General features: G+C 47.3%; 1 protein-coding gene across 2 annotated transcripts in view; it reads right to left on the reverse strand.

The window, feature by feature from the left end:
• Serca (ATPase sarcoplasmic/endoplasmic reticulum Ca2+ transporting SERCA) overlaps window positions 1-25,782 on the reverse strand; it is a 160,503-nt gene that overhangs the window by 96,965 nt on the left and 37,756 nt on the right. The window contains exon 1 of one of the 2 annotated variants that reach the window (XM_077678081.1): window positions 1,235-1,560. The exons of the other annotated variant lie outside the window; for it this stretch is intronic. The gene's annotated coding sequence lies outside the window, so the exon portion shown is untranslated. Of the gene's footprint in view, window positions 1-1,234; window positions 1,561-25,782 lie in introns of those variants that run through there. 2 annotated transcript variants of the gene reach the window in all.

A 25,782-nucleotide genomic window follows, 5' to 3' on the forward strand; every position in this document is an offset into this window, starting at 1 on the left:
GTCTTTAAAACTTGGCCCGGGTTGCCGGTGCTGGTCCGCCGGCTAAATTTAGCAGGTGCGCTCGGTCCTCCGGGAGCTTTATTGGGACGGCTTGCAATGCGCTCGCTCTTAAGGCCACGCGCATGCGCCAACTTAGTCGCAGATGCCGTCTCCTGCTTCTGACCGGAGAACCGCTTCAGGGTGACCCAAGGGGCCGACCTGAAGGCCTTTCTTTTTGTTACAAGCGCGAACGTGTTTGTGAAATTAATGAATGGAACAATTTTCAGCGTTCCACCAATAGTACATTTACAAGTCGCTTATAAGCATTCACTTACAAGTAGCACGAATGGCCGGCTTGAGCCCATGCAACAACTGCGAGTGTAGCACTGTCTTAGTTGTGATGAAATATCAGGAGTTGTATAAGTAGACGAAACGCTGGCAGTATAGCGCTCTATCGCGACACCATAAGTAGACGGATGCACTTGACTGGCCCGCGTTGCGGCGGTAACGAACTTTACGCGTGTGGAGATAAGGGCTACAAAGGCTGGTGATAACGACGAATCCGCGACAATAAGGATTGTGACGCCCAATTACGCGGTTGCTGCCCCAGCGCCTTCTTCTTATCGCCATACAAGCGTTCGCGAAGAATACGCCGAGATAACGCGACGTTCGAGTATTTAGAGCAGCCCAGTTTTATTCCTTATCGACCTGTCTCAGAGGGGGTGGTTTTCTCATTCAAGACACGTGCGCACATCAAGATAGGATATGTGTGCAGTAAAGATTTACCGAAGAAATGGATCTCAATAGGGGTGTTTTGATTTCGCATTCACCCCCGGGCTGGTTTAATACAACTCAACAAGAAAACAACGCGCCCGCACATATCACGATTCATCGGAGGAAAGATGTTGTAGGCAGCCGTACTGCAGACGACGGCTGAATCTTAAGCAGCCAAATCAGGAATGTTATTTATAATATTATTTGCTATGTGTCTGTTGTATTCTGCAACTGACGCGCTGAATTGTGCGGAAAATAAACACGAAAAGATTGTGTCCGTGTCACTAACTGTTGATCGCGCGCTCATATCCTTAAAATCATGAACTTGAAAATACCGTAAATTGTAAACTAACAGAAAAAGTATGGCGCGCAATAATAATATCTTAACCATTGCAGCGTGAACGCGTGTTGAGAAATCGAACGCGGCAAGAAGACACCATCCCGAATGCAGGCAATCGCAGCGGACAAGCAGAAAGCTCACCCTCTAAGCAGACGACAGCGAAGTCCGGTTCCGTATCCGTTCCAGATTTGGAAGAACACAACACAGCCAGCCGCCGATGAGCTTCTCGGATGAGCAGCAGCCGCAGGCACCACAGATGACAACGTGGTATCGATTCTCACAGCGTCAGAGGCGAGAGTAACGAGCGACAAATCCTACGAAATGAACACACACAACCTAACACAAGAGGCGGAGAAGAGCGCGCTAGATAGCCGTCGACTTCGGAGAGGACTCCCGGGACATCGTCCGTGCTGAGGGTTGCAGGTCCTTCCCAACAGGTCTCTCGATACCTGCTGCGGGAGGTCACAGCGCCCACTCCGCCGCCACGGCCGCAATATATAGCGGCCAGCGTGGCGCCATCTGGTGGCGGCCTCGGCAGTCGCTGCGGCGCCGTCGGAGCCCGGGCGCCGCGAGAGATGCACTTTGTTCAGGCAAAGTTACACGGCGGTCTCTCAAGCGTTTCGTCTTTCAAGGGCGGGACAGTCGGTTCCACAACAACAGCTCTGATTGCATTGTTCGAAAAATTCGACGCATCGAATAACGGTCGCGCTTGAAGGCGCACTGGGGATGCGCGGAGGGACGCTATTTGCAACTTTGTCACCTGCTTCTACACGGAGGAGGTGATAGGTTCAGTAGCGCCATCTGTCAGCTGAGGTCGGAACGAAGGGCGACTTTATTTTCGAGCGGAAGAGAACGCTGCTAGATGCCCCTCACAGCCAGTGCTGGTGGGTCTTATTTTAAGAAGGTGGCAAGTGAGATTCGGAGTGGAGATTTGGATGCCCCCCTCCCGCACGCACAAAGCCCTAAGCCAACAAAAGGAATGCTGCGCGGCTGTGCCCATGCGCATAGCGCTCTGTCACGCGTCAAGGACTGAATGTACCGTTGCACTCATCCAGGTGATCCCGAGGGCGTTTTCTACGGGAGCTCATTCTGCATTCCTCATTTTGTCGCGCGAAGGGCGTGGGTGTGGCATTTGCATTTGCAGGTGTGGCATTTTCCGGGCTCATTTGCACGAAGCGAAATACTGACCGGATCATCATCATCATCATCATCATCATCATCATCACCATCACCACCACCACCACCACCACTACCAGCCAATTCACGCCCACTGCAGGGCAAAGGCCTCTCCCATTATTCTCCAATTATCCCGGTCATGTGCTAACTGCGACCAGTTTAGCCCCGCAAACTTCTTGATCTCATCTGCCCACATAACTTTCTGCCGCCCCCTGCCACGCTTGCCTTCTTTAGGGATCCAATCTGTTACCTTTAATGACCAACGGTTATCTTGCCTTCGCATTACATGCCCTGCCCACGTCCATTTCTTCTTCTTAATTTCTACTAATATGTCCTTAACACGCGTTCATTCCCTCACCCACTCCGCTCTCTTCTTGTCCCTTAATGTTACACCTATCATCTTCCGTTCCATTGTGCGCTGAGTCGTCCTCAATTTAAGTTGAACCCTCTTAGTGAGCCTCCAAGTTTCTGCTCCGTAGGTGAGTACCGGTAAGATGCAGCTGTCATACACTTTCTTCTTCAGGGACAATGGTAGGATCATAATTAAAATTAACCAGAAAGGCCAGTGGCGTAGCCACAAGTATTTCTCGGGGGATGTTATACCCTGCCAGTAACAGAAATTAAATTACAGTTTGCGCACAAGCAATATCTTTGTTGTCTTATCTCATTCTTGTTTTCGCATATAAACTTACTATGAAGTGCGTAAAAAGCATGGGCGGAAGAAAGGCCGAAAGGAAGTGGCGGGGGGGGGGGGGGGGGGGGAGGTGTTTCGGGGGTGTTCTAACCCCTCTGGCTGCGCCCCTGTGGAAGGCAGTTCTCAGGCGACATGATACGTGGCAACGTTGTTGGAGACCGAGCGAGAATTTTCCGAATTTTGTGTGCCTTCTTGTTTTGTACTTGTGGAGAAGCTTTTGATCTTCCTCCCCCACATAAGCAACTCACTGAAGAGGAAGGAGTCAAACTTCGCCAGCTCCAAACTAACTTAACCTTCCCACAAAAAAAAAAAAAACAAAAAACGCTCTGGCACAAAATATTCCTCACCCAATACTCACCTCAGTGCAACTTCTTGCCCGCATGCCCTCCCTCCTTCCCGGACCTCCCTCCCAATCACAACCCTATCCCATCACAGTGGGCGGCGGCGCTGACCAGCTTCGGCTAGTGAATAGGGCACGGACGGCCGGCTACATCCTGGACTGAGGGCACCCTTGCGGCCTGACCAAAGTCACATCGGATGGGGATAAATAAAGTTAATTCTCTCTCCCTTTCTCTGTTACCTTAAATTGGACTCCACCACTCATCAGAGAAAAGGGGGGAGGGGTGTCACAGCCAGAGTTCGCTTCTCGCTCGGCCTCAAAGTTGCTTTGTTAACACAATGAATATTGGGAGATTTCTGATACGTAGTGAGACAATGAAGAAGCGCCGTTGTTTTGCCGGCATGATTCGGAGAGAGGAGACTTGGGAAAGGAGGGGATGGGGCAGTGCTGTGATAAACGTTCAACAGCGTTCCTCCTGCTGTGACATCATCGTTTCGCTGGACGGTGTCGGCGGCGTCAAGGTCGCATGATAAAGTCCAATATTTCGCTAACGCTTCGAAATCTGACGGAGAACAGAGATCACGTGATAAGCGCACAATGAAAAAGGCACGCATACTAATATTTTTTTGTTTTACTTGAGGGTATGCTGTTTAGAGTCACGAGGTACATTAATGCGGTTGGGAATACCTCGAAGACGGCAAAAACTGCATGAAAAAGAAACCCAAGAAGGCTTATTAAAGTGTCCTTGTGCATCAGTGTGGCCACGCCAAACCTCACCGCCATCTCCCATTAATCTCGAGTTCAGGTGAACTGAACGCGTATATGCGTCTCCTAGCCAGTACAGCCAGCCGTCACCCGAGCTTGCTTATGGGGGTTATATCACAGCATAAACGTGCCTAAAGCATACAAAACCACTCGAACTGAAATAAACAGCCAAAACGGACCTGCAGTTGAAAACCGCGTTGTAGAAAAATATTCAACAGAAATAGCCGAAACCGACATAAAAGGGGAAAACCCGCAAAAAGTACAAGAAGCAGTAGCTGAAACTGACTGAAAGGCAACGAAAATCCCCGAAATCCCATTTATAATGCATAAAGATGTCATAAATGAATTCTATGCGTCATAATAAATGCTAATATTCAAATATGACAAACCCTTGAAAAAAAAAAAGCGGTAACGGGATTTGAACCCTGGTTATGTTGTTTACTCCGCAGGAGCGCAACTGTGCACTACGAGACCAAGCGGCTCTCAGCGAATAAAGTGTGGGCCACATGCACGTGGACATAGTTTCAAACATGCCCCTAGATGGCGCCATGTGTCGCTTGGCTGTACTGACTAAGAAACGCCTATACGCGGACTGAACCTCGCGTCAACATCGATCAGCCTCAGTCTGATGTTGAGATTCAGTCAAGTGGCGCCAGTGCAAACCGTCATTGTCATTGTAGCATTCTCATATACCTCGATCAGATAATTTTGCGTCAGGTAATCCTGATCTTGGTCAGGTGGCGTTAGCAAAGAAATACCAAGAAAAAAAACTGCGGCGCCTGTAAAGGGTGCACCACCGCAGAGAGAGTGTTATAACAGTGAAGTTGACTTTCGTGCCTGCAGGAGTGTGAGCACAAGGGGCATATACGCATGCGCACCCAATACTATACAATTTTTAAGGCGACAGTTTTCCTCGGGCTACTAAAACGCAAAGAAATCGGCGCGTCTTGCACTAGTGGTGTAAGGCTTGAGCAACAGAGGGGAAGGGGGTTGACCTAGCCTGTTCCCCCTAACATCCGCTGTCAGTGTGGGGGACCGACCGGAATGGCCTTGTAAAATCCGGCTAAATTGGTCTCAGCCCGCAACTCTTAGCCAAGCCTAACAAGAACATCGAAAAACCTAACAAAGCTTAGCAAAGCCTAGCAAAACCCAGCAAAACTTCGCCAAACCGGAAGAATCTAGGTCGACCCTGGGCTCCGCTGTTTCTGCAGCCTTGAGGGCAAGGCTGCAGAAACAGCGGAGGCCCCCCTTTTTTTTTGCGCCAATTTGTTTTTTTAATGTGCATCGCCTACACGCGGGGATAGAAACGCGTAAGTACCTACACACGCGTTCTCAAGTTCTGTGCACCGCAGTGGCGGCAGTTGCACTTCCTAATGGAGACGGAATGCTAAATTATGCATACACGCAGCTTGACTGACAATTAGGAATCACTGATGTTGCAAATTATTCGCCGTGGCGAATGGTCAAGGGCAGCTCCTATGCATTTGCTATTCAGTGTTACCTGCGTTTTCGTTTTCAGTTCATACCCGTTTTCGGACTATATTCGCCGCAGCCACATCTTATATGCATATTTATCATGGGGCCTACGGTGAGTTTGTGGAGCATCCCGAACTACCTTTCTTTTTATTTCTATCTCACTCTCAATGCGCATGGAGTGGGGTATTTTTTTAAGCGATGCTGCAAGTTTATGGCTCCGTTCGATCCTGTGAAACTAAACTTTGTTTTTCGCAGCAGTTGTGCTGGTTGTTTTCACGTATTTTACTATTATTGGCTGGTAGTTAGCTTAGCTATTTAGCGAATTCTCGCATCTATATTCAGACTTTTGCCTTTTTTTTATGCATCGAACTGGCCACGTCTGCCCGCAGGCCAGCTTGGTTCAAAACCTACTTTGATGTGCAGCCTTTACATCTCCCCCTGAACGGGATTAAAGGAATTTTAGCTCATTTTCGAGGGAACTATTGTTTTTCTTTCTCGTGTATATTCAACAGACCTACCCTTTCTTAACTGTGGTCAGCTGCATGCTATACGTGAAGGCCTCGGCACCACCATCCCTTGGCGGTATTGCAAACATTCGAGTCCGAGTGTCCGGAGCAAAACGCATCGCATACTTCAAATCTTCAACGCATATTCGGACAGTTTCTCACTATTAATTTCTTGCACCTTTTGCAAGCATGTTGAAGGGCGTTGCCACACAACGTTCCCCTTCGCGTAGAAGCGCGCTCTTCGGCTAACCTATAAAAATGTCGAACGTAATTGCTTTCATCACGGATGAATTGTGAAACATAGGCAAAAGAATAAACAAAGTTGGGCGATGTGCGCGCTGAAATTAATCTGGATACGAGTGATTATAACCAGGGGTAAAATAAAACGTTCAGTCGGGAAGGTCTTCTGGCATCCGCCTCAAGCACGGTACGGTTCTAAACGCTTTCGCCGTGATTAACTCGGATCACTTACGAGGTAGGTGTTATCTCACCCTTGTTCCGACCAGACTGACATTTTTTTCGGATTTCCCCAAGATTATTCTGGGTTCTTGTGCACCTTCCCCTTTTTATCGATATACTCTTCGACAATTCTTCTCGTATAGGCGCGCTAAAAATATCATGACTTTTACTATAAAATGTCAGGTGCGCGTGACTCGAAAACGTTTCTTTTTGCTTGCATACGTCACGGCGTCTTTTACTGTCCTCGTATTCTGGTACACTATATTCATAGTGGAGAACCATGGAAGTTCTTGTTACTGCAAGTACCGCCCTCTTAAGCTGAATAGATGGAGTTCTTAATCCACGAGAAAGGGGGGATATTGGTTGAGAATCCCCCAAAAAATTTCTCAACACTGCAGTAGGAGGATAGTAGGGTGTGAGAGGTAAAAAGGGAGGTGAAAGCGATACCTACTCTCATACTAAAGACGTGTGGAAGATGGGGTTAACACGGTGTAGATAGACAGGCATTCAAAAAAAGTTATTCATTTATCACCCCTTTTCGTGAAATAGCATTGTTTATAACGTAATATCTTGACAGCTTTTTGTTTACAAAAACAAAGAGCAATAAAATATTTACAGGTGCTTACTGAATAACGCTTTTCCATTATCTCTTCCGTCAAAAGGCAAAATTGGTAAGAGCGATTCTTAGATTACTTGCATGATACTACATCAGGCCGAGGTTTCGTGCAATACTTTTAATGCGTAAGCGGTAGGGATGGTCGACCACAAGAAACTTGTCCGTGTATCTGAAGCCCTGAAGCCTCCGAAAGAGCGAATGAACGCTCAAGATGGTAATATAGCATACAACAGAAAGCGCCGAGCAGGGCAGAATGAACGGCAGTAGAGCGGAGAAGAAAGATGGCGTGTGACGTCAGCACGCAGCTCGCCTGTGCAGTGGGGGTGGACGGCAGAGAGAGAGAGAGAGAGAGAGAGAGAGAGAGAGGATGATCTTTAATGAAGTCTGGCGATGTTAGCCGAGCTAAAATGCCAAACTTGCTACGCCGGATGATGACGTGATAAAGACTACTGCGATGATGTTGAAGAAGTTGATGCGCACACAGGCGTTCAGTTTGTCTACCGCGTGTCTCGCCGCGCGGACGTTTTCGTGTACGAGCGTGCACGTCCTCCGCGATCAGCAACAGGGCTAGAGAAGGAAGGGGTGCCGCGCCGATAGGGGAAGTGGCGATGGGCGCAGAAAGAAAGCAGTCCGACGCACATGTACATGTTAAAGAGAACAAGAAGGGATCTATTTGGTCCAGCTTAGGGGTGCAAATGAACCGAACGAGGAATGCTGCGCAACTAGAACGAATCCTCATCAGATTGTGCTAGAAATTGTTTTATTTCGCAAATAGCGCGAAGAAAATTAGGGTTAAACATCAGGTGCCACCCATTTCTCAGAGGCGTGAAGAGCGGGCTTCTCTTTGGGAGAAGAAACATGGCTCAGCTTTTCGACCAAGACAACGCTATTCCACCTTACTAGGGATTCGATGAGGCGGTGGTGCGCCTTCAATATTCGGAGGGCGGTGAATATTTATATGCGGCCGTTGCAACTTGCCGTAGCTTCTGCATTTCTATCGACAGTCTGTGATTACGCGGAGGGATTTGTTCACAGTGGCAATCAGCAGTAAATTTTAAAGCGAGAGCTTTCTTAGTGGAACCGATGGCGCCCTGTAAAAAAAAGAATAAAAAAAAACTAATGCATTTCCCCATAGACCGGTTGGCCGACCGGAAAGCTCCGATAAGATCTCTGCACACATGGCGCGTGCGTGATTAAACCGGGCTTCCGTTGCGTCAAAACGGTTACTTGAAAATCGCCCAATTTAGGAACGGTTCTAGATAAGACAATACACGCATCGATCGCGAAGACGGAGTACAATAGCGCACCGTTATCTCATAAGCCACGTATCGGTATGCGTTTAGATCGTTCGTATAGAGTGCGATTGTTTAGTGCGCGATAACTCGTCGCATGGGTTCGTTCTTCGTATGCGATTTTGGTCTTTGAAGGTTTCACGATTTACTGGACGCACTTTCCGTGAAGGTTGGACGCACTTTTGATGCGTTTTGGATGTGAGAAAGCTTTCTCCCAGCTTTCTTTATGAAGGGATGGTAAAGTTTTTTTCGCTCTATTCGAGAAGCTTTGCCTGTCGGAAATCTTGAGGATGTCACCTGTATGCGAGTGAGGCGTCTGAATGTTAGGTACTGTTTCGGAAGGGTGTATCATCATCATCATCATCATCATCATCATCATCATCATCATCATTATTATTATTATTATTATTATTATTATTATTATTATTATTATTATTATTATTATTATTATTATTATTTGACGTTGTTTGCCACACGCTGTTACTTAAAAAGCTTTTACAGGTAGGAATTGATACACCACTCGTGGCATTGTTGGGTAGTTATCTAGAGAACCGGTTCAGTTTCGTTAGCGTTAACGGGCAGACGTCTGCTCTGTACAGATCAACAAGCGGTGTGCCTCAAGGCTCCGTGTTGGGGCCTCTCTTGTTCTCCATTTTTGTTAATGATGTGTCAGCCGCAATTAAGATGTCTTCTTTCCTTCTTTACGCTGACGACATTAAAATATTCAGACGGATTGAGTCCATTAATGACTGCATTGCCCTGGAGCAAGATATATCCTCATTTTCCAAGTGGTGCTCAGACAATAGATTAAATCTTAACTCTACAAAAACAAAGGTCATGTCTTATAGCAGGAAAACGAACCGCACTTTATTTTGCTACAGTATTAACGGGGGTTACTTGTCTAGAGTTGAAGAGATCAGAGACCTCGGCGTGCTTTTCGACAGTGCCTTAACTTTCTCACCTCATGTCACTCAACTTACTAGGCGGGCGCTACGCTCTCTTGGGGCTGTTTGCAGGTTTTCTCGAGAATTCCGGTTTCCTTCTTCATTCCTAAAACTATTCAGAACGCTTTGTATTCCGCAACTAGAATATGCTTCTGTCGTTTGGAATGGAACCTGTAGTTCCAACTGTCAACGTATAGAGCGTGTACAAACCAAATTTTCATCAATATTTAGGCATCGTTTTCCTTCGGAGCCTATCCCTATAACGGTTTCTCTAAGTTCCCGGCGGACCCACTCAGACCTTCTTTTCATGTACAAATTGCTTCATGGTATTATTTTATGCCCGGAACTACTTGAATCAATCAGTTTTCGCGTTCCACAAAAAGCTACAAGGCTCGCCCACCCTTTTAAAGCAGCTGGAGCTCTCAGCACACGTTCTCCTCTTCAAAGGATGCAGCATCTGCATAATGTTCACTCCGAGAAGCTCGATATCTTTCAGCGTCCTCTTCGGGAGTTTTTGGCCGGGTTTTCAGCTCTGAAACACTAGGTTCATCTTGGCAGTGCTCTTTTTCTTCACTTGTCGTCCTGACGTGTGCATTGACTTCACCGAGCTTGTTCTTGTTCCTGTTATTCGTGTATTGTGCTGATACTGCGACTGTAATTATCGTAGAATTTTTCTTTTTCTGCCGCTTTTATCATTAAAAGTTGCTATATTCACTTCATGTGTCCATTTGAAACTGAAAATGTACGCTTCCCGAATCTTGTAAAAACTTTCTTCTTTTCACTCACCCTTCCGTATAGTTACGCTTATTGTAAGATGTCTTCTTGCAATTGACCAGACATTACAGTTTCTATTGATTGTGTAATGTTGCCTAAAATTACACTATGGTATTTTCATTCTTTTGTGAAGTTGTAGTTTCTTCTTATTTTTTGCTCACTCACTGTTCTTTTACCAGCTGTTGATGCATTTCATTGCTGCCTTATACCTTTTCTGTGCGCCAGCACGACTTGATTGTGTAAAGTCGGTTGGATTGCACTATTTTATTTCTAATCTTCTTCGCCGTTTTTTGTAGGTCTTTCTTTTCTTTTTTTTTTTTTTGCTCACTGAGTGTTTATTAGCAAATTGTTGATGTACTACAGTGCTGCATTTTCCCCTCTGAGTGCTCCAGCACGAAGGCCTCCGCTGTTCCTGGGCACTATAATAAACATTGATTGATTGATTGATTGATTGATTACTATTATTATTATTATTATTATTATTATTACTATTATTCTTTTTTTATTTTTTACCTGTACCCAGGCTCCGCCTGTGCTTTAATTCTGTCATTTTCACTACTTCAATTTGTGTGTGTCTTGTCGCTTGTTTGTTTCTTGCTATATGTTTCTTGTATTTTGTTTTCATGTAACTACCCGTGCGCCAGCACTCAGGCCTCTGGCTGTTCCTGGGCACGTAAATAAATATGATTGATTGATTGATTGATTGATTATTATTATTATTATTATTATTATTATTATTATTATTAGCATCATCATCATCATCATCATTCTGCATCTCTTACTTCACCCTCCATCAGTGGGGAAACGGATACGGCAGCACTGCTCTCACTTGTAGCGGGTTGCTGACTTGCGAATATTTATGCTGTGTTGTTTGTTAAAATGTGATGTGAATGCCGTTATATCTTTTTCGAGGGTTTCGAATGCTGCCGCGGGAATTTTTTGCGCGAAATAAATGGGGATATGGGACCGATGATCCCCGCACGCCTGCGTGCATTTCATAGGCATAATGCAGGTGTAGAGAAAGGCAGGCGGCTTCACTGTCTCTCTCCAACAGCTATCATCATTATTTAAAAATTGCGGTTTCGCTTCCATAACTAAAAGCATCCATTTCCATCTGTTCTGAAGGTCGTTGCTTGCACCGGAACCAATTTTTTGGAGAATCCATACCCTTGCTCTTGATAATGGTATCTCTCGTCTGAATAGCGCGTGGCAGCCACCCAAATTACTACAAGAGGTGGTAGAGAGAAAGAGCGAGGAAATGGCTCTTGCACGAAGGATGGAAAGAGAGGGGGAGGGGGTCAGCCTGGCAAGAGGCCCGGCTCGCTGTCCAAGCTAGGGACTAGCGGAGCCGTGGAGGTCGTGCTTTGCGGCGCATTCTGGAACGTTAATCTTGCCTTTGCAGGCGCTCATTGTTGCGAGGCCTAGCCCTCGGACGAACCCTTCCACGCTGGCAGATGTCGTCGGCGCGCGATGCGGCAGGTTATATCGAGATCGGTCGGGGCCTCCTCGCATTCGTGTGTGGCCTTCCGAGAGACACCCGTCGCCGCCGCAGCCGCTGGGACTGCAGCGCGAATCCCGGCCACCCGCTATACTTAGACTGCGGCACGCACAGACAGACTGGCACAAGCCGAGATGACGCACGGGCCCGGCCAGCGCGCCGTTGCGCAACCAGCTTCCAGGAAGGACGCGCTCCCTCGCCTGGGGTCGCTGCGCAAACCATTAGCGCCCGTTTCGACGGGACGCAGTGGTGGTGGTATGGGCCGGTCGAGTTTAACTGAAAGAGAACATCCAGCCTGTACCGAATCCGCTATTTTATAGATTTGAGAGTTTGGTGTTTTCTGCTTAGATGAGGGCTTGATGCAGATGGACTTGCTTGTCAAACAAGTGCGTAGATGCATTAACGTGTCGTCGTCACCACCTCCACCATAATCAGCATAATCTCAACATAATCATCCCCACCATCATCGTCATCATCTCGTTTGAGCGCACTGCAGGAGGAAGGCCTGTCTCGCGTTACTTCAGCCGAACCTGTTTTGCGATGGCCTACCCTGGTATTCTGAGTCCTTACTCCACTCGAACCTCCAGTGGAGGAGGTCCTTGAAGTCGATTTCCCCATGCATAAGCATTGGGGAATCCTCCCCTTCAGCCGAGTGGTGGGAGCAAATGGAGTGGAGGAGAGGCTCAGAACACGGCCCCTAGTCTATCCTTTTACTCGGAATTCTCTGATTTCACCCCCACATCTTTAGTTACCAGTCTTCCCTTCTTCTAGTCCTGTCTCTCAGTAGCCACTCTGTGACCCCGGTGGTCCTCCGTTTGTCAGTGCTCCGCCTTCCTTACAGGCCCAGCCTAAGCGCACTTCTTCATCGGGCCGCAATGTTCACGCCACTTGGCAAGTCCGTGGAGTGCGCGACGAAACTCTTCTGCCTCGCTAGAAACCCGCAGATAGCGTTGAATCCGGTATAGTGAAGGAACTGCAGTAGATGATCACAACAGTTACTTGTAGCTACTTGCAGTTACTTGCAGTTACTTGCAGTAGAGACTTGTTAACATGCACCCAGCGGTTGTAGTGACCCTGCTTACCAAACCGGAGACCAGCATCGCTCGCGCGCTGTTTCGAGCGGTCATCATCGTTTCCGGGTGCTTCCACAGCAGATGCAAAGGATCAGGGCTCTTCAAGCCGCCGGTCGATTGCGCGTTTCCCGTGACCCGCGGCAGCGAAGGGCGTTGATTCGATTATTTCTCTCGTTTCTCGCCGAGGCAACAAGCGGCATCGTCACCGCCACCATCCGTCTCATCTCGCGCGGCCTCTCGGCGAGTGCACGGATCAGCTCCGGTCCAAACAAACAGGCCGCACGACGAGCGTTTCGCGGCTGATCCCGACCAAGGCCGAGGCAGCGGTGATCTGTGACTTTGACGCACTCGCCGAGTGGGCGAGGGTATTGAAGGGCTCGGCTAACACCGCCTAGACAAAAAAGCCCGCACACTTAGCATTGACCGTCTTATCCCTATGCGAATGCCTGTATACCCGCTAATTTACATCTACACACGGTGATGTGTTTCTGTCGTTTTTTTTCCTCAGTACTCTGCCGTTAACATTAGCTATAAGTGAAACTAAAAGCAGGCCTTTTTTCGTTTCTGCGAGGTGTTGCTGCGTTCAGTCTCCTGCCTTCGTTCCGAGACGTGCATCTCATTTTCCCTGCAAGCGTCCAATTTCCCCAAACACAGGAGAAAGGAGTGTCGTTTTATTTTTTTATTTTTTTTGCTTTTCGAGATGGAAGTGACATAGCGCACCGAAAATGGCGGGAAGTTTATTGCACCGCCATAATATACTTACTGACTTTTTTTAATCCCTGCCGTCTCGAATTCTTATCCGTGGGGGTTTATTTGATAAACGGTTTGGACGATGCTGTTTGCTCAAGGCCAGCTTGGATAAACAGCACACATGCGTATCGGGAAACCGTTTCAGGGCAATACTACGTAAGCAAAAAGCATCAAACAAGCCGCTCATGGGAGCAAGCGTGCGATTTCCATTCCCAGATGCGCTTCTGCCTTCTCCGTATCGTCACCAGTGCCCTCGATAAATTAAGCTGGCGAGAAATAAAATAAACGTCAGTGCAAATGGGCTATCGAATTTACGATTTAGCTTGCGGACAGTTGCCAATCCGGGGTTTGAAAGGATGGCTAGGTTGTGTCGGTTTAAAGTGGAAAGGCGTTGGAGTCGGTGATGTGGTCATCGATTCACTAGCCGGTTTTAACGTTAACTGACAGCGACATTCTATCGTTTTAAAATATCGGTTCGTAAAAGCTTTTCTGGGAACCCAGAGCTCAAGAATGCTACTTGGGCCCCTTCGATCCCCAACCTTCCACACGTACGCCAAGGGCGCTCTCCAAGGCTTCGTTGTCTCGCCATTGATGTTTAATATTGCCCCCTCCACCTCCGACTCAGCTACAAGCTATGCCCCGTCTCGAGAACGCTCTTTACGTGGATGATCTCACGATTTGTAACAGTCAGGGCCACAGCCTATTCTCCCCCACACCACACTCTCTGCAACCACCAAGCTCGCATCTATTGGCGTCTAAGAACAGAAACTTTCTACAATCATACTATCCTCTCCTTTTCTCCAACACTGCCCACAGTGTGACGCCCCTCTCACAAACTACCATTTTGTACGTTCATGTCCCCACAACACTCTCTTGAGCAGTGGGAGTCTGCGCTAACCAGCTAGGGTCCGGAACATCAACTCGGTCTGGTGCAACAACCCCTTGCTTGCTTTCATTCAGTTGCAGCAATGAACGCATTGGATAACCAGTTCAAAAATAAAGCCACAAAAGCAAATCAGAAACGGAAGGCGTATCTGCTTCGACGAGCAAACCAAGCAGTGCCGCTCCATACTGGCGGTAACCATAGCTTTCGCAGTGCTTCCAGACGCAAAAGAAAGAGTGACAGCGTTTATCCAAAGTATTGCAGAGTCCATTTACGTCTGCTTACGCTCTTTGAACGCGAAAATTTGGCGATAGATATCGAAGGCTTCTTTAGCACTACGTCTGTGTACGGGTCTGCTGGCCTGCCATCACGTCCACTTCTCACGGGACACGCACTGGAATAACTATTGTTCCTCCACTTGCAATGCGACGAGGTAGTGCTAATAAAGAAAGAAATCCCAGGTAGCGCGGCGATAACGCCCTGGGCTCCCGATGCGGAGACCCGGGTTCGAATCCAATAGGAGCTCAAATGTGTCCTTTCATTTACTCTTTAGACCCGCGTCATTTTCTGTACATGATACCAACTATTACGACAACAACAGCTTTTCGCACAACGGCTAACCTGAGGCTTTCTCCTTAAAAACAAAACTGCCCAAGGCCGACAGCCACGCACCCACAAATTATCCGTGAAGGATTGGCAAACAACGTGGTAACTTTGGATGGAATGACAGGAATGCCAAGTTATTCGTTTTCGCATTTCGTGCTCGCGAAACTTTCTCGGGGTAAGATGAACCGCCATTCTTTCTTTTTATATTCCTTGCCTCGCTTTTTATACACATTTTTGCAATAATGTAAGACAGTTTACGAGGACTATATTGCTCGACTGTCTGTCTGTCTGTCTGTCTGTCTGTCTGTCTGTCTGTCTGTCTGTCTGTCTGTCTGTCTGTCTGTCTGTCTGTCTGTCTGTCCGTCCGTCCGTCCGTCCGTCCGTCCGTCCGTCCGTCCGTCCGTCCGTTTATCCGTCCTTCCATCTGCCCGCCCGTGCCATCCGGCGAATATAAAGTTCTGTCATTGACTCAGAACAGAAAAGTGTGAGGTCCCATAGACCTCAGAACTTTTTTTTTTCAAGGCAAGACCCGGCAACATAAAACGTCTGAACTCAATCTTGCTCGTTCCAAGCAGACTGCTTCCTAAATCCTTTGCAGCGAAACAAAAAAAGCGAAATAAAGGGGAAAGATCACGGTAGCTCCACAGAGAAGGACAAAGAGCAGTCATAAACCCGTCGAGGACGTTCCGGCAATCAGAGGAACACACGTCGAGCAGAAATACAAAATGAAGTTTTCAATGCTTTCTTTTTTGTTATATCAGTTGCCTTGCCACGGGCTATTGGCTTCATTTTGGGTAACTTCGTTTATCCACGAATCTGGCTCAAGGTCTCTTCTCCACTCTCAAGGACGCTCCCACGGAAAGCACGAGGGAATAAATAAGCGAAGGGAAAAGGCGCCTTCAGTGTGAAGATGGAGAGGAATGGAGTTTGGGGAACACGTTGCATAGACGGCGGCTGAGCGGGGAGCATGAAAGAAGCGCTGCGGGCAAGAAACAACAAATCAATAGGAACGAGACGAATAAATTACGAACAAAACGAGAAGCGATAGCAGAGGCAAAATTAAGTTCTAAAGAGGAAGCTGAGTTATCTCGGGCGGACGGATAAGCAGCCTCTTAGGAATGGCGCAAAAAAAGCGGTTACTCACATAGCCTAAGCGTAGCGCGAGGCTATAAAAAGCTTTTTTTGCCGGCACGCGCTAGACGCTCGCTTCACAACCCTTCAGTTCCGCGAAGAGTTGCGGGGTGCCGATATGTGGTTTCTTTACTCAAACAAATAGACGAAGGGTGCGACCACACCCAACCTCAGGCAGAGTACGGAAAAAATAAACAAATAAACAAAATGAAAGAAGGAGAAGGCGCAGCAGTGTTCTTCGGCAACCACTCCAGCGAGACTCGCCTTCCCGGCCGCGAGTCACAAAGCGAACGTCAGCGGAAGTGTTTGAAACCGCGTTTCCGCATGGCGTGTTTAAAGCAGGCGGGAGCGAGAGAAAGCGAGACGGACTGGGACGGCTCGTTGAGCAGCGTTGAACCGGACGTGCAAACGTAAACAGGGCACAAAAGAAGGCTCTGTTCGCTCACTCCATTTCTCGCGCGCGGTATCGGCCAGAAGCGTTCGCGAAGTCAGACAACTTATTCTTCTCTGCCTGGTTCAGAAGATTGCGGAAGGGACGGGCATGTCGCGTATTCTGGCATAAGAGCCCTCACCTAAGGAAGAGGAGAGCTCTTCATTGTAGGCGTTGGTGGAGCAGAGAGAGGGTCCGTAAAGGTGGTGGCACGCGGGCAGCACCAAACTTTCACTCCATTCGAAACATGACTTGGACATCCAGCTTATACGCTTCGTCAGAGGGATATGCATCGTTGTGCTGCTGAGCTCGAGGTCGCGGGTTCGATTCCCGGCCGCGGCGGCCGCTTTTCTGATGGAGACGAAAAGCGAAAACTCCCGTGTGTAAGAGATTTCGGCGCACGTTAAAGATCGTCAGGTGGTCAAAATTAATCCGGAGCCCTCCCCTATGGCGCGCCTCATCGCCTGCGTTGCGTCGGCGCATTAAACCCTACAATCAATCAATCAATCAATCAATCAATCAATCAATCAATCAATCAATTAATCAATCAATCAATAAATAAATCAATCAATCAATCAATCAATCAATCAATCAATCAATCAATCAATCAATCAATCAATCAATCATAGGTATATGCATCTTAAGTAGATAACTCATGAATAGGCACCATTTTCATGTTCAACAGAGTCAAAATAAGAGTGTCTGCGTGTGTGTATGTGTCTTCCTTAGGGGTGACCACCGTCAACACTCAAGAGAAATAAAATTTGCTCGTACCTCTCACCTATATTCTGTGTCATCTCTATGACTCTCTAACCTTCAACGAGCAAAATCGCTCATGATTTTTTTGGTTGTCTTACGAATGACTGGTGCACCAGATCAGCTTATCACATAAGCCGCGTGGGCCGGTCATAAAGCTCGGGTTTTTGAGAAACCGTATTAGGAATGAAGAGCATTTCGTTCACTGTTAGAACCAGTTAGGCTGAGCCAAAGAAGCACTGTGAATGCTGAAAACCATCGTACACGAGATTTTTTATTGAGGACTTTTAGTTAGCACGTCGGTTAGGACCGGTATTTCATCTTGGGGTAGATTGCTATCGAGTCAAAGGCTGCGTTTATGTGCAAGTGAGCACATGCATAAGGATGGTCATGTAGCGAAGCTCCAACACTCAAAAATAATTCCGGGGTTCAGTTTCGTAATATTGCACTCGATTGACCAAATGCATGCAGCCAACAATGAGATTTCAGCGAATGACGATGCTGGGCGCCCGATTAGACCCAAAAGGCTGATCTGCGGTGTGAACGCAAGCATGACGTACGCCTATTGGGGCACATTAAATTTTTGAGTCAGATGGAATGCAGTTTGTTGTCATTCGACAAATTTGCTTTGTTAGTGGCATGGATTGGCCCCACGAGTGCATTGCAGTGGCGCTTACTCACGGGATGGCCTATGCGTGTACCGGCGGACGTGGGTGAGGTGCAGAGGTCAGCGCTGACAATAACATAACTCGCTAACACTATGTGTTATCACAAAATAGGAGGGATGTTTTCCTACAGGTAGCAACTCTTCTCTAGTTACGTCTCGGTACATCGTTATGATCACGATTGTAGTCCACGAGGGTTACGAAAACCACACCATGCCAAAAATCCCAGAGTACATTACATTAATAGGAAGAGCCTGTAATTACCTTTAACTGCATGGACAGCGCAGATGACACAATGCGGTGGTACCTGAGACGGCCACAAAGAATGGCTCCAGCAAATGTATACGTAAGTGAAATTAACTTCACTGGCTTAAGTAGCCACAATGCAGCAGTGAATGAGGGTTCAGAGAGATCACGTCAGTGGACTTGTAAGTGCTTTTAGTAAGCGTCGCGCTATCCCGATAAAATTTTGTGCACATGCCGCGAGTTCAACCAGTCGCTTTCTATTTATTTCTTAATCGTTACAGCATTCCTCCACTCTATCTTTGAGAGGGGCCCGCGGCCAAGTCGGGGCGTATGTTTGGATTGTCCGCGGTGGTCGAATGACAGCCAGAGAAAACGGAAGGGGGCGGAAGACAAACAGCGGGTAAATCCAGCTCATTGTGTAAACGTCGGCGGGCAACCACGTGGGTGTCTGAGGGGGGCAAACCGTCTGGGTTGAGTCGCTTTACGCAACGATGAACTGGAACAGCGCGAAGTCGTAACGTAGCATCAAACGGCACAGATGGGCACGCGAAGAGCTCGCTTTTCGGTTGCGCTAGGCTGAGTATTTGCGATGTAGAAATCAGCAACTGTCAGCGAGGACAAGTTTTCGCGAGATCTGCGCCATTCTTTGAAGGCTGAAGGCTTATAAAGCTGGTTGGCGCAATAAGCTGTCGGTGCGTATTTTTAAGAGCAGTTCGATTGCCAAACACATAAATCCATAGCCAGGTTGTGTGCTCATGGTTTAATTCCTGTGGAGCTTAATTACCCGGGTGGCATAATTACCCTGGAATAGTTAGAGGCTTGCAATCAATTAAAATCTGCTCAGTTTCCTTAACGGCAATAAAAATCTCGCACACGCGAGTGTTTTTAGCATTTTGACTTAATCAAAAACGCAGACAACGTTTGGCTATGTATCACTGGAAGTATCCGGCTTGTTTGCGACGAGTTCGTGTGCGCGTTTCGCTGGCACGAGAGCTTCAAAGGACCGTAATGTTTTCGGGTGGAAGTCGTGAAGAAACCGCACAAGCCTGACATCCATAGCCCATGTGCATCATAAAAAGCAAGACACTTTTCTAGCAGTTTATGGAGATCTCGTCTTCGCCATAAAAAAGTGTTATTTAATCATTTTAGCACTTTCAAAGCCCCTCTAAATGCTAAAGGCATCAGCTATTGTGAATAACATGTGGTTGAGAAGTTCGGGAAATGCGTGTATATTATACTATACGTATTAACTAATGCATCCGTCATGCAGCGTAGATGTCCCTTTAGTAAATAATTTTGCGGAGGACACAATTTAAGAAAATTCTAAGACTATTGAATATAAAGGCATTAATGTCCAATTTAACACCTGGGACGCTTTGCTTCGGCCACTATTCTTGAAGGGCATCGTCTTCTGGCCGCTTGACATGTTTTCCTTCGCAATCCGCTTCCGCCTTAGGCGTTTTAATGGCTTCGATCTGCCTCTTACGTGTTGCGCCACAGCTCGTTCACGCCGCCATGTATTCGCAGAGTTGTCAACTATGACTGATTTTGTTGCCTGTATATATGCTCGCTTGGTACTTCATCTGCGGTGTAACGGCGTGTAAAGCCACCTTTCTCTAATGCCGAGTTAGCGCATTTGCTATGGAGCGCATCGGGCTATGGAGCGCTCCAAAGACGCGGTGTCTAGGAGCTAGCCGTTTTGCTGTTACATACACTGACGCAGGGCTCCGACTTTTTCGCTGAAAGTCTTAGTTAATGCTCTCGCATTAATTGTGGTGATGCGCATTCATGCTGTGAACCTGGGAGATCTAAAAACGTTTCTAGAGTCGCTTGCGTTTATTTGCTGCTTATTTGTTTTGCCGCACTTTGAATTTCAGCGAATGGTCTTCAATTCCATTACGCGGGCATTTGGCTATCGATGTTAATTCCTCCAGTCAGTTTCTTTAGCTCTACCCTCGAAGGAATGTCCATTTAAAATCCCGGGCTGTCTCCACTAACGTGAAACCTGGGGAGGGGCGAAGCATGCAGTGTATAAGTGTATTTTTGGCGCCTTGGCGTTTTTCCCCACGGAGACGAAACCATTGGAATGTAGAGTTACACAGCTTTGCTGTAAGTCTAGTGTCTTTGAAGCACGAAGCGTTATAGCGTGAGGCGTTGGAAAACGAGTGTCCTGGTGTTTTAGTACCGTGACTACATGAGACGACGACGACACGAGACGACGACGATAAGAGACACCAACAGCCCGAGCCCCGAAGAGGATTCGGCCCTAAAAGTTAGGAAGGATCTTTGCCCGTTACGAATCGAACTGTATCCATGCAGTTATTGTATGGAGACGGTTTTGTATGAATTTGCATGGATACAAACGACATATATCTATACAAAAACGAATGCAAATGAATCCATTGCGAGGTAGGGAAAAATTCTAAGCAAATGCAGGCGACGAGCATTGTGTGAGGGAAAGTCAGAACCAGTGCTGTGTGGCAGAGCGAAGTGCCATTCTTTCTAAGAAAGCCCCACCGAGGGGCGTTGGCTAATCCTCTGTTGAACAGGCTTGCGCAGCCTCACGCGACACTTGTTTGATTGGTCGCGTCGAGTGCCGCATCTGCGCTGCCGTAAACAGCTGAATCACACCCCACTGGTACAATTCCAACTTCGAAAACAGTAAGGTGTAGATAGATTCCCCGTTGTGCATGTTGTGATTTTTTGTTTTCTTAGCAGGTGTGATTTGGATAATCTGACATGGAGGTACCTTCGGAAACCCCCAATACATGGTTTAATTGCTGTAATACCTCTTACCACCATGTAAACAAAGCGAAAGTACGACGTTTTATGGATACTACAAGAAAAATTGGAAGCACGTGAGGTAATTATATATAAGCGCATACTTGTGCTCGAAGAAAATGAATAAATTAGAGTCGTTGTTTTGTTCAACGTAATACGTTGAAGAAGGAACAAGCTTCGACGTGTTATTTTTGGCCTTCATCGGACTGATCATACTACGTGAAGCCTTTTCACATTGTCCGCTCGAAATGTTTTCAACCGAGCAGACATCGCCCTATTTCTGTTGCGGGAACTGATTTTCCTCGAACCCATAATACATTCCTTGGACAATGTATCTTATCTCTCTTGGAGAGACGGAGGAACAAATGCGCGTGCTGTTCTGGCAACGTATGAGTGTGAGAAGACCACTGAGCACAGAAACGTGAGGGTTAACGTTAGAAGGCAGGCGCTTCCCAAGTTGTTCTTACATCGTTCTTGCTCTTGAGGTGCGCGTTTGCCTACGAGAACACCCCTGCGGTTAACTCGACCAAACTGGCGAACAAAAAACAATATTTGGTTCTCTTTCTTTTGGTTCTAGTTCGCTTCCCGCCAGCATCTGTTTTTGTAGTAGCTTCCTGGGGGGCCCCGTATGCGTGCTTCCCAGCGGCATGGCTGTCAGCACCTCATACGTGCGCTAACCGACACTTGTTTTCAAAATAAGCACTTCCCGATGGTTACCCAGACGGGAGTTATAAAGAGGAGCTGGTAAGGATAGGTGCGCGCGATCCTTCGGTGTCCCTGCTTTAGAAATAAGCGCTTCCTGTTGGTTATCCTAAACGTCAGCTTAGAGAAGAGTCGATGCGGATGTTGTGAAATTCTTTGGGTGTCATGTTCCTCACTTAGCATACTTTTTTTTTTCAATGATGAACGTGCTGTACTTGGTAGCAGTACAAGGTACAACGACGTGATGAGCCGTCTGTTCGGTAAGTGAAAGGCTCCAGGTTACTTGCGTGGTAGGCTAAAATACGTCAACAGTGGGAACCCTAAACTATGGCTCTGAAATGTGATAGCTAGTAGAAAACCTACTTCGTTACTTTTTATCGTAAATCTTTCCCCTCCCCTGTGGTATTAGAAAAGAAGAAGAGGAAACCTTACCCGCTGATCAGATTCCAGTGCCTCTTACAGACCATCCAAGGCGCTCTTCCTTTAACCCCGAACTCATTATCACGCAATACGTGTTCGTTGTTTTAACACAAATAAAACGAAGTTCTCAGTTGCTATTTCCTGGACAAGGGTGGGAGGGGTGAGAGGGGGCTTATGGTCTAACGCCAGCTCATTCTTCTCGTTGTTGAGCTTTTCCTCGCGCTCTTCTTCGCCGTGTTCACCAGTTGCCTCGGAGGACGTCTCCTCATCAAGAAGTCGGAACTCCCAGCGTACGCCGCAAATACTGTTTATTTGAAAAAAAAAATACTGTATAAAAATTAAAACCATTCCACTCAACGTGAGAGCTGATGGAAGTGCAGAGAAAGTGATTCGCCATAATGGGCTGTAGCGCCGTAATTCGCTCACTGCTACCACCCAAAGCGATTCAAATTTCCCGCCTCCGTAGTGCTCGCGCGCACCCTGCGTGAAACTGCGCCAGAGGGAGTTCTGTTCTTTTTGTGCTTGCTTTTCCTCCCGCAAGTGCCGCCGTTGCACTGCCACATTTTTTTCGCTTACTATCGCAAAACCCATCCCAACGGGGTGGTGCTGCCGGTTAATTACATATATTGTGCGTCAAATGTACCTGCGAGCTTTTTTTTTTGCGCTAATCAATGGGGAGATGTATGACAAGCACCAGTGTTTCACGAGCTTCGAACGGTTATGACTGTTTAAACCGCTTGGTTTCTGAAGCCTCTGCGGGACGCCCTACGACGGAACGCCGGGCTCTACTTGGGTCCGTTATCTCGCGGCACCGCCGGATTCCGGCAGTAGTTTGACATCGACCGTTACAGCGAACTACTACGACAAGGCGAGCCTCTAAATGGATCTGTACTTAAAGCCCCTCCTCCTTGGGTTAAAGCTATGACCTGCAGAATAAATAAATAAATAAATAAATAAATAAATAAATAAATAAATAAATAAATAAATAAATAATATTCTGCCGTCAAGCATTATTGTCAGGCACCTCGTTACTCTCCCAATCGAAGAACTCGTCGCTCTCAGTGCCGCACTATCTTTCCATCTCATCTCTTCCGCACCTTCTAGTGTCATTCTCCACGTTACTTTTCGCCCCTGGGAAGGCCTGCATCAACGTTACTAGAATAAACTCAGTTTCGGAGCTCCGCATCTCCGCCAGCGGAGGAGGGTGGGCCAAACGGCGGTCGCGAGAACTAGCGGCGCTGCAGTCAACTCTTGCGCTACTCTCGGGGCGTCGTCTGCTACTGCGGCGGCGGCGGCGGCGTGCCCGGGTGGGCCGCCGCGGAGTTGCTCGCGGCGGCTTTCTAGTTGTGCTATGGCCAAACTTAAACATTTATCATCCTTGCAGTCGGCAAACTTCAAAATTAGTCATCCTTCCAGTTGACACCCCACATCACATTTGCGCACTGTTTACGTAGATATGCATACAGTCGTCTGTATGCATTGACTTGCGTGCGTTTCTCATTGGTTGGCTGATTCGACGGTGGGCCTATATTTGAGCTGTGTAGATTGCGTTTAACTTCCGTATGCGAGAGTTTCTTAGCGAGTGAGCATTTTCAGCGTAGTTACGATAAGTACTGAGCTGTCTTATCTTGACCAAAAACGACGCAACAAGTTTTTAAGATAGTGACTTTATATTTTTATTTTAATTTATATTATATTTTATATTTTATTTTATTCACGAGCCGGCGAGTGTAAAATATTCCACACCTTTTGTTTGTTGCCTCGTCGTAAAAACTCTCGAAAATCCACTGCTTTGAAGGCAGCATGACAGTGGACAATTTATTAATTGTCAGTGTGAGGCCAGGGCAACTCTGAGTCACGGCAGCGTTGCTAATAATCGCTTGCCTTTCGTCTTGCTGTTCTGCTTCCGGCGGCTCCTCCGCCGAAAAACTAGGCACTGGACTTTTTCGGGACACCGTGCGTTTTTGGGGTGATTTAAGCCTTGATCCCGAAAGTTTCGGCTTCGATATATGTGGTGGAAGTGCTGGGAACAAACGCGGAATGGCACCGGGCGCGAGCTCCCACTTTCCGCGTGCTATCAAAATTTCTTGTCCGGCAACAACATGACGATAGCGCTTTACAATGTCGTCATCTTCAAAATAAATGTCACAGACTTTGCATTTAGCAGTTAGCTTTTTATCTTTGCGATGTAAAGCTTGCTCCCACCTTTTGAATTCCGTAGGGTCCTTTGGTGGCCCGAAGAAGCGGCGTATAGTGGAGTAGCCGTTGCGGTAGCTGCTCTTGCATCCCGGCGCAAAGCAAGTCGGCATGCCGAACCTTGGATAAATCTCTTGCTCCTCCTACGCTTTGTACATGACATACGTGTCTTCATGCAAGCTCCTTCGCATGGCCGAAAACAGTTTCAAAAATGACCGACGAGCAAAGTGTACACACTCGCTGCCAACGTTACTAGTAATGTTGGTCGCTGCAAAGCACGCGCACTTGCACTTGCACCGACGATCTTAATGAAAACCTTCTGGAGTGAAGGAGGCGCCCGCTATTGACGCCGACGCTCGCCAGGCAAAACAACACGTGTTTTGCCTGGCTTCAGGCGAAACATGTGGGGGTGGTCGTTCCGGCCCGCATGGAAGTACGACAGTTTTTGTGAACCTCATCAGTGGCTGGTCCCGTTACCAGCTTCCGGTGTAGAGTTCCTGTGCTGAATTTTTACGTGCGCCGGGCTGGTCTCACCTTCTACGGCCTTTCAATTAATTCCGGGTAAATAAAAATCATACACCCCTTTGTTGCTTCCACCGAGTACCTGACTTTTGGAATGTTTCAAGCGAATACGCATTACGCCCGCGAACGGCTGAATGCGTATTCGATCATATTCAATCGCGTACGGCTAATAAGGAATTGCTTAAACAACTGCCTTAAACAAACAAAGGTAGTAGGGTTGTTGTTTTTTGACACCCTTTTCCTTTTACGAAACCAAAAAATGCTTTCAGGTGGTTATGAGACATCTTGTGCGTGAGCAAATTCTGCAGCTTCCCTGTTTCCACAAGCCTGTCAAAAGTTGCCATGACACTGTTCATACGTATGGGGAGTCCTAAAAATACGGTTTTCTTGAGGCCCTCAATAGCTGATTTTCCTTGTGCATCCTGGAGTCCTGTTATGTACAATTCAGCCTTTAAAAAAGTCCTAATTGAATCCTCATTCGCCTTTCGCAGAGGTGCCTTGTACGATCAGGTGGAGGGATTTCTTGAGTTCAAAACATCAAAAAGGCGGTCAAAGATCCTTATGAACTTAGGCGTAGAATCCGCGCCTTTAAATTGTGGATTAAACCTTTAACGTCATTTCGCAAAAGTCGAGTGCATCTGCGAGAGATGAACTCAGCGTCAGAACTGTAGGAGAACTTTCATCTTCGGTGATCTAATGTCTCGTATGCACCACAAACAGCGCTGAGGCCGGAGGAGGTGAGGCGAACCCGGCGCATATACAAGTTGAGAATAAGAACTCTACATCGGAAGCTGGTTAACGGCACCTCGCACTGACGAGATTCACAAAAACTGTCGTGTTGCTGCACAGGCATAAAAGCGCGGCTTTTACAAACGTGTTGGGTCATTTTTCGTCGAGATAAGACAGCTCAGTACTTATCGAAACTACGCTGAAAATGCTCAGTCGCTAAGAAACTCCCGTATACGGAAGTTAAACGCAATCTACACAG

Source organism: Haemaphysalis longicornis, unplaced genomic scaffold (assembly GCF_048455015.1).
Source record: "Haemaphysalis longicornis isolate Haplotype H1 unplaced genomic scaffold, Haemaphysalis longicornis Haplotype H1 scaffold_7, whole genome shotgun sequence".
NCBI lineage: Eukaryota > Metazoa > Arthropoda > Arachnida > Ixodida > Ixodidae > Haemaphysalis > Haemaphysalis longicornis.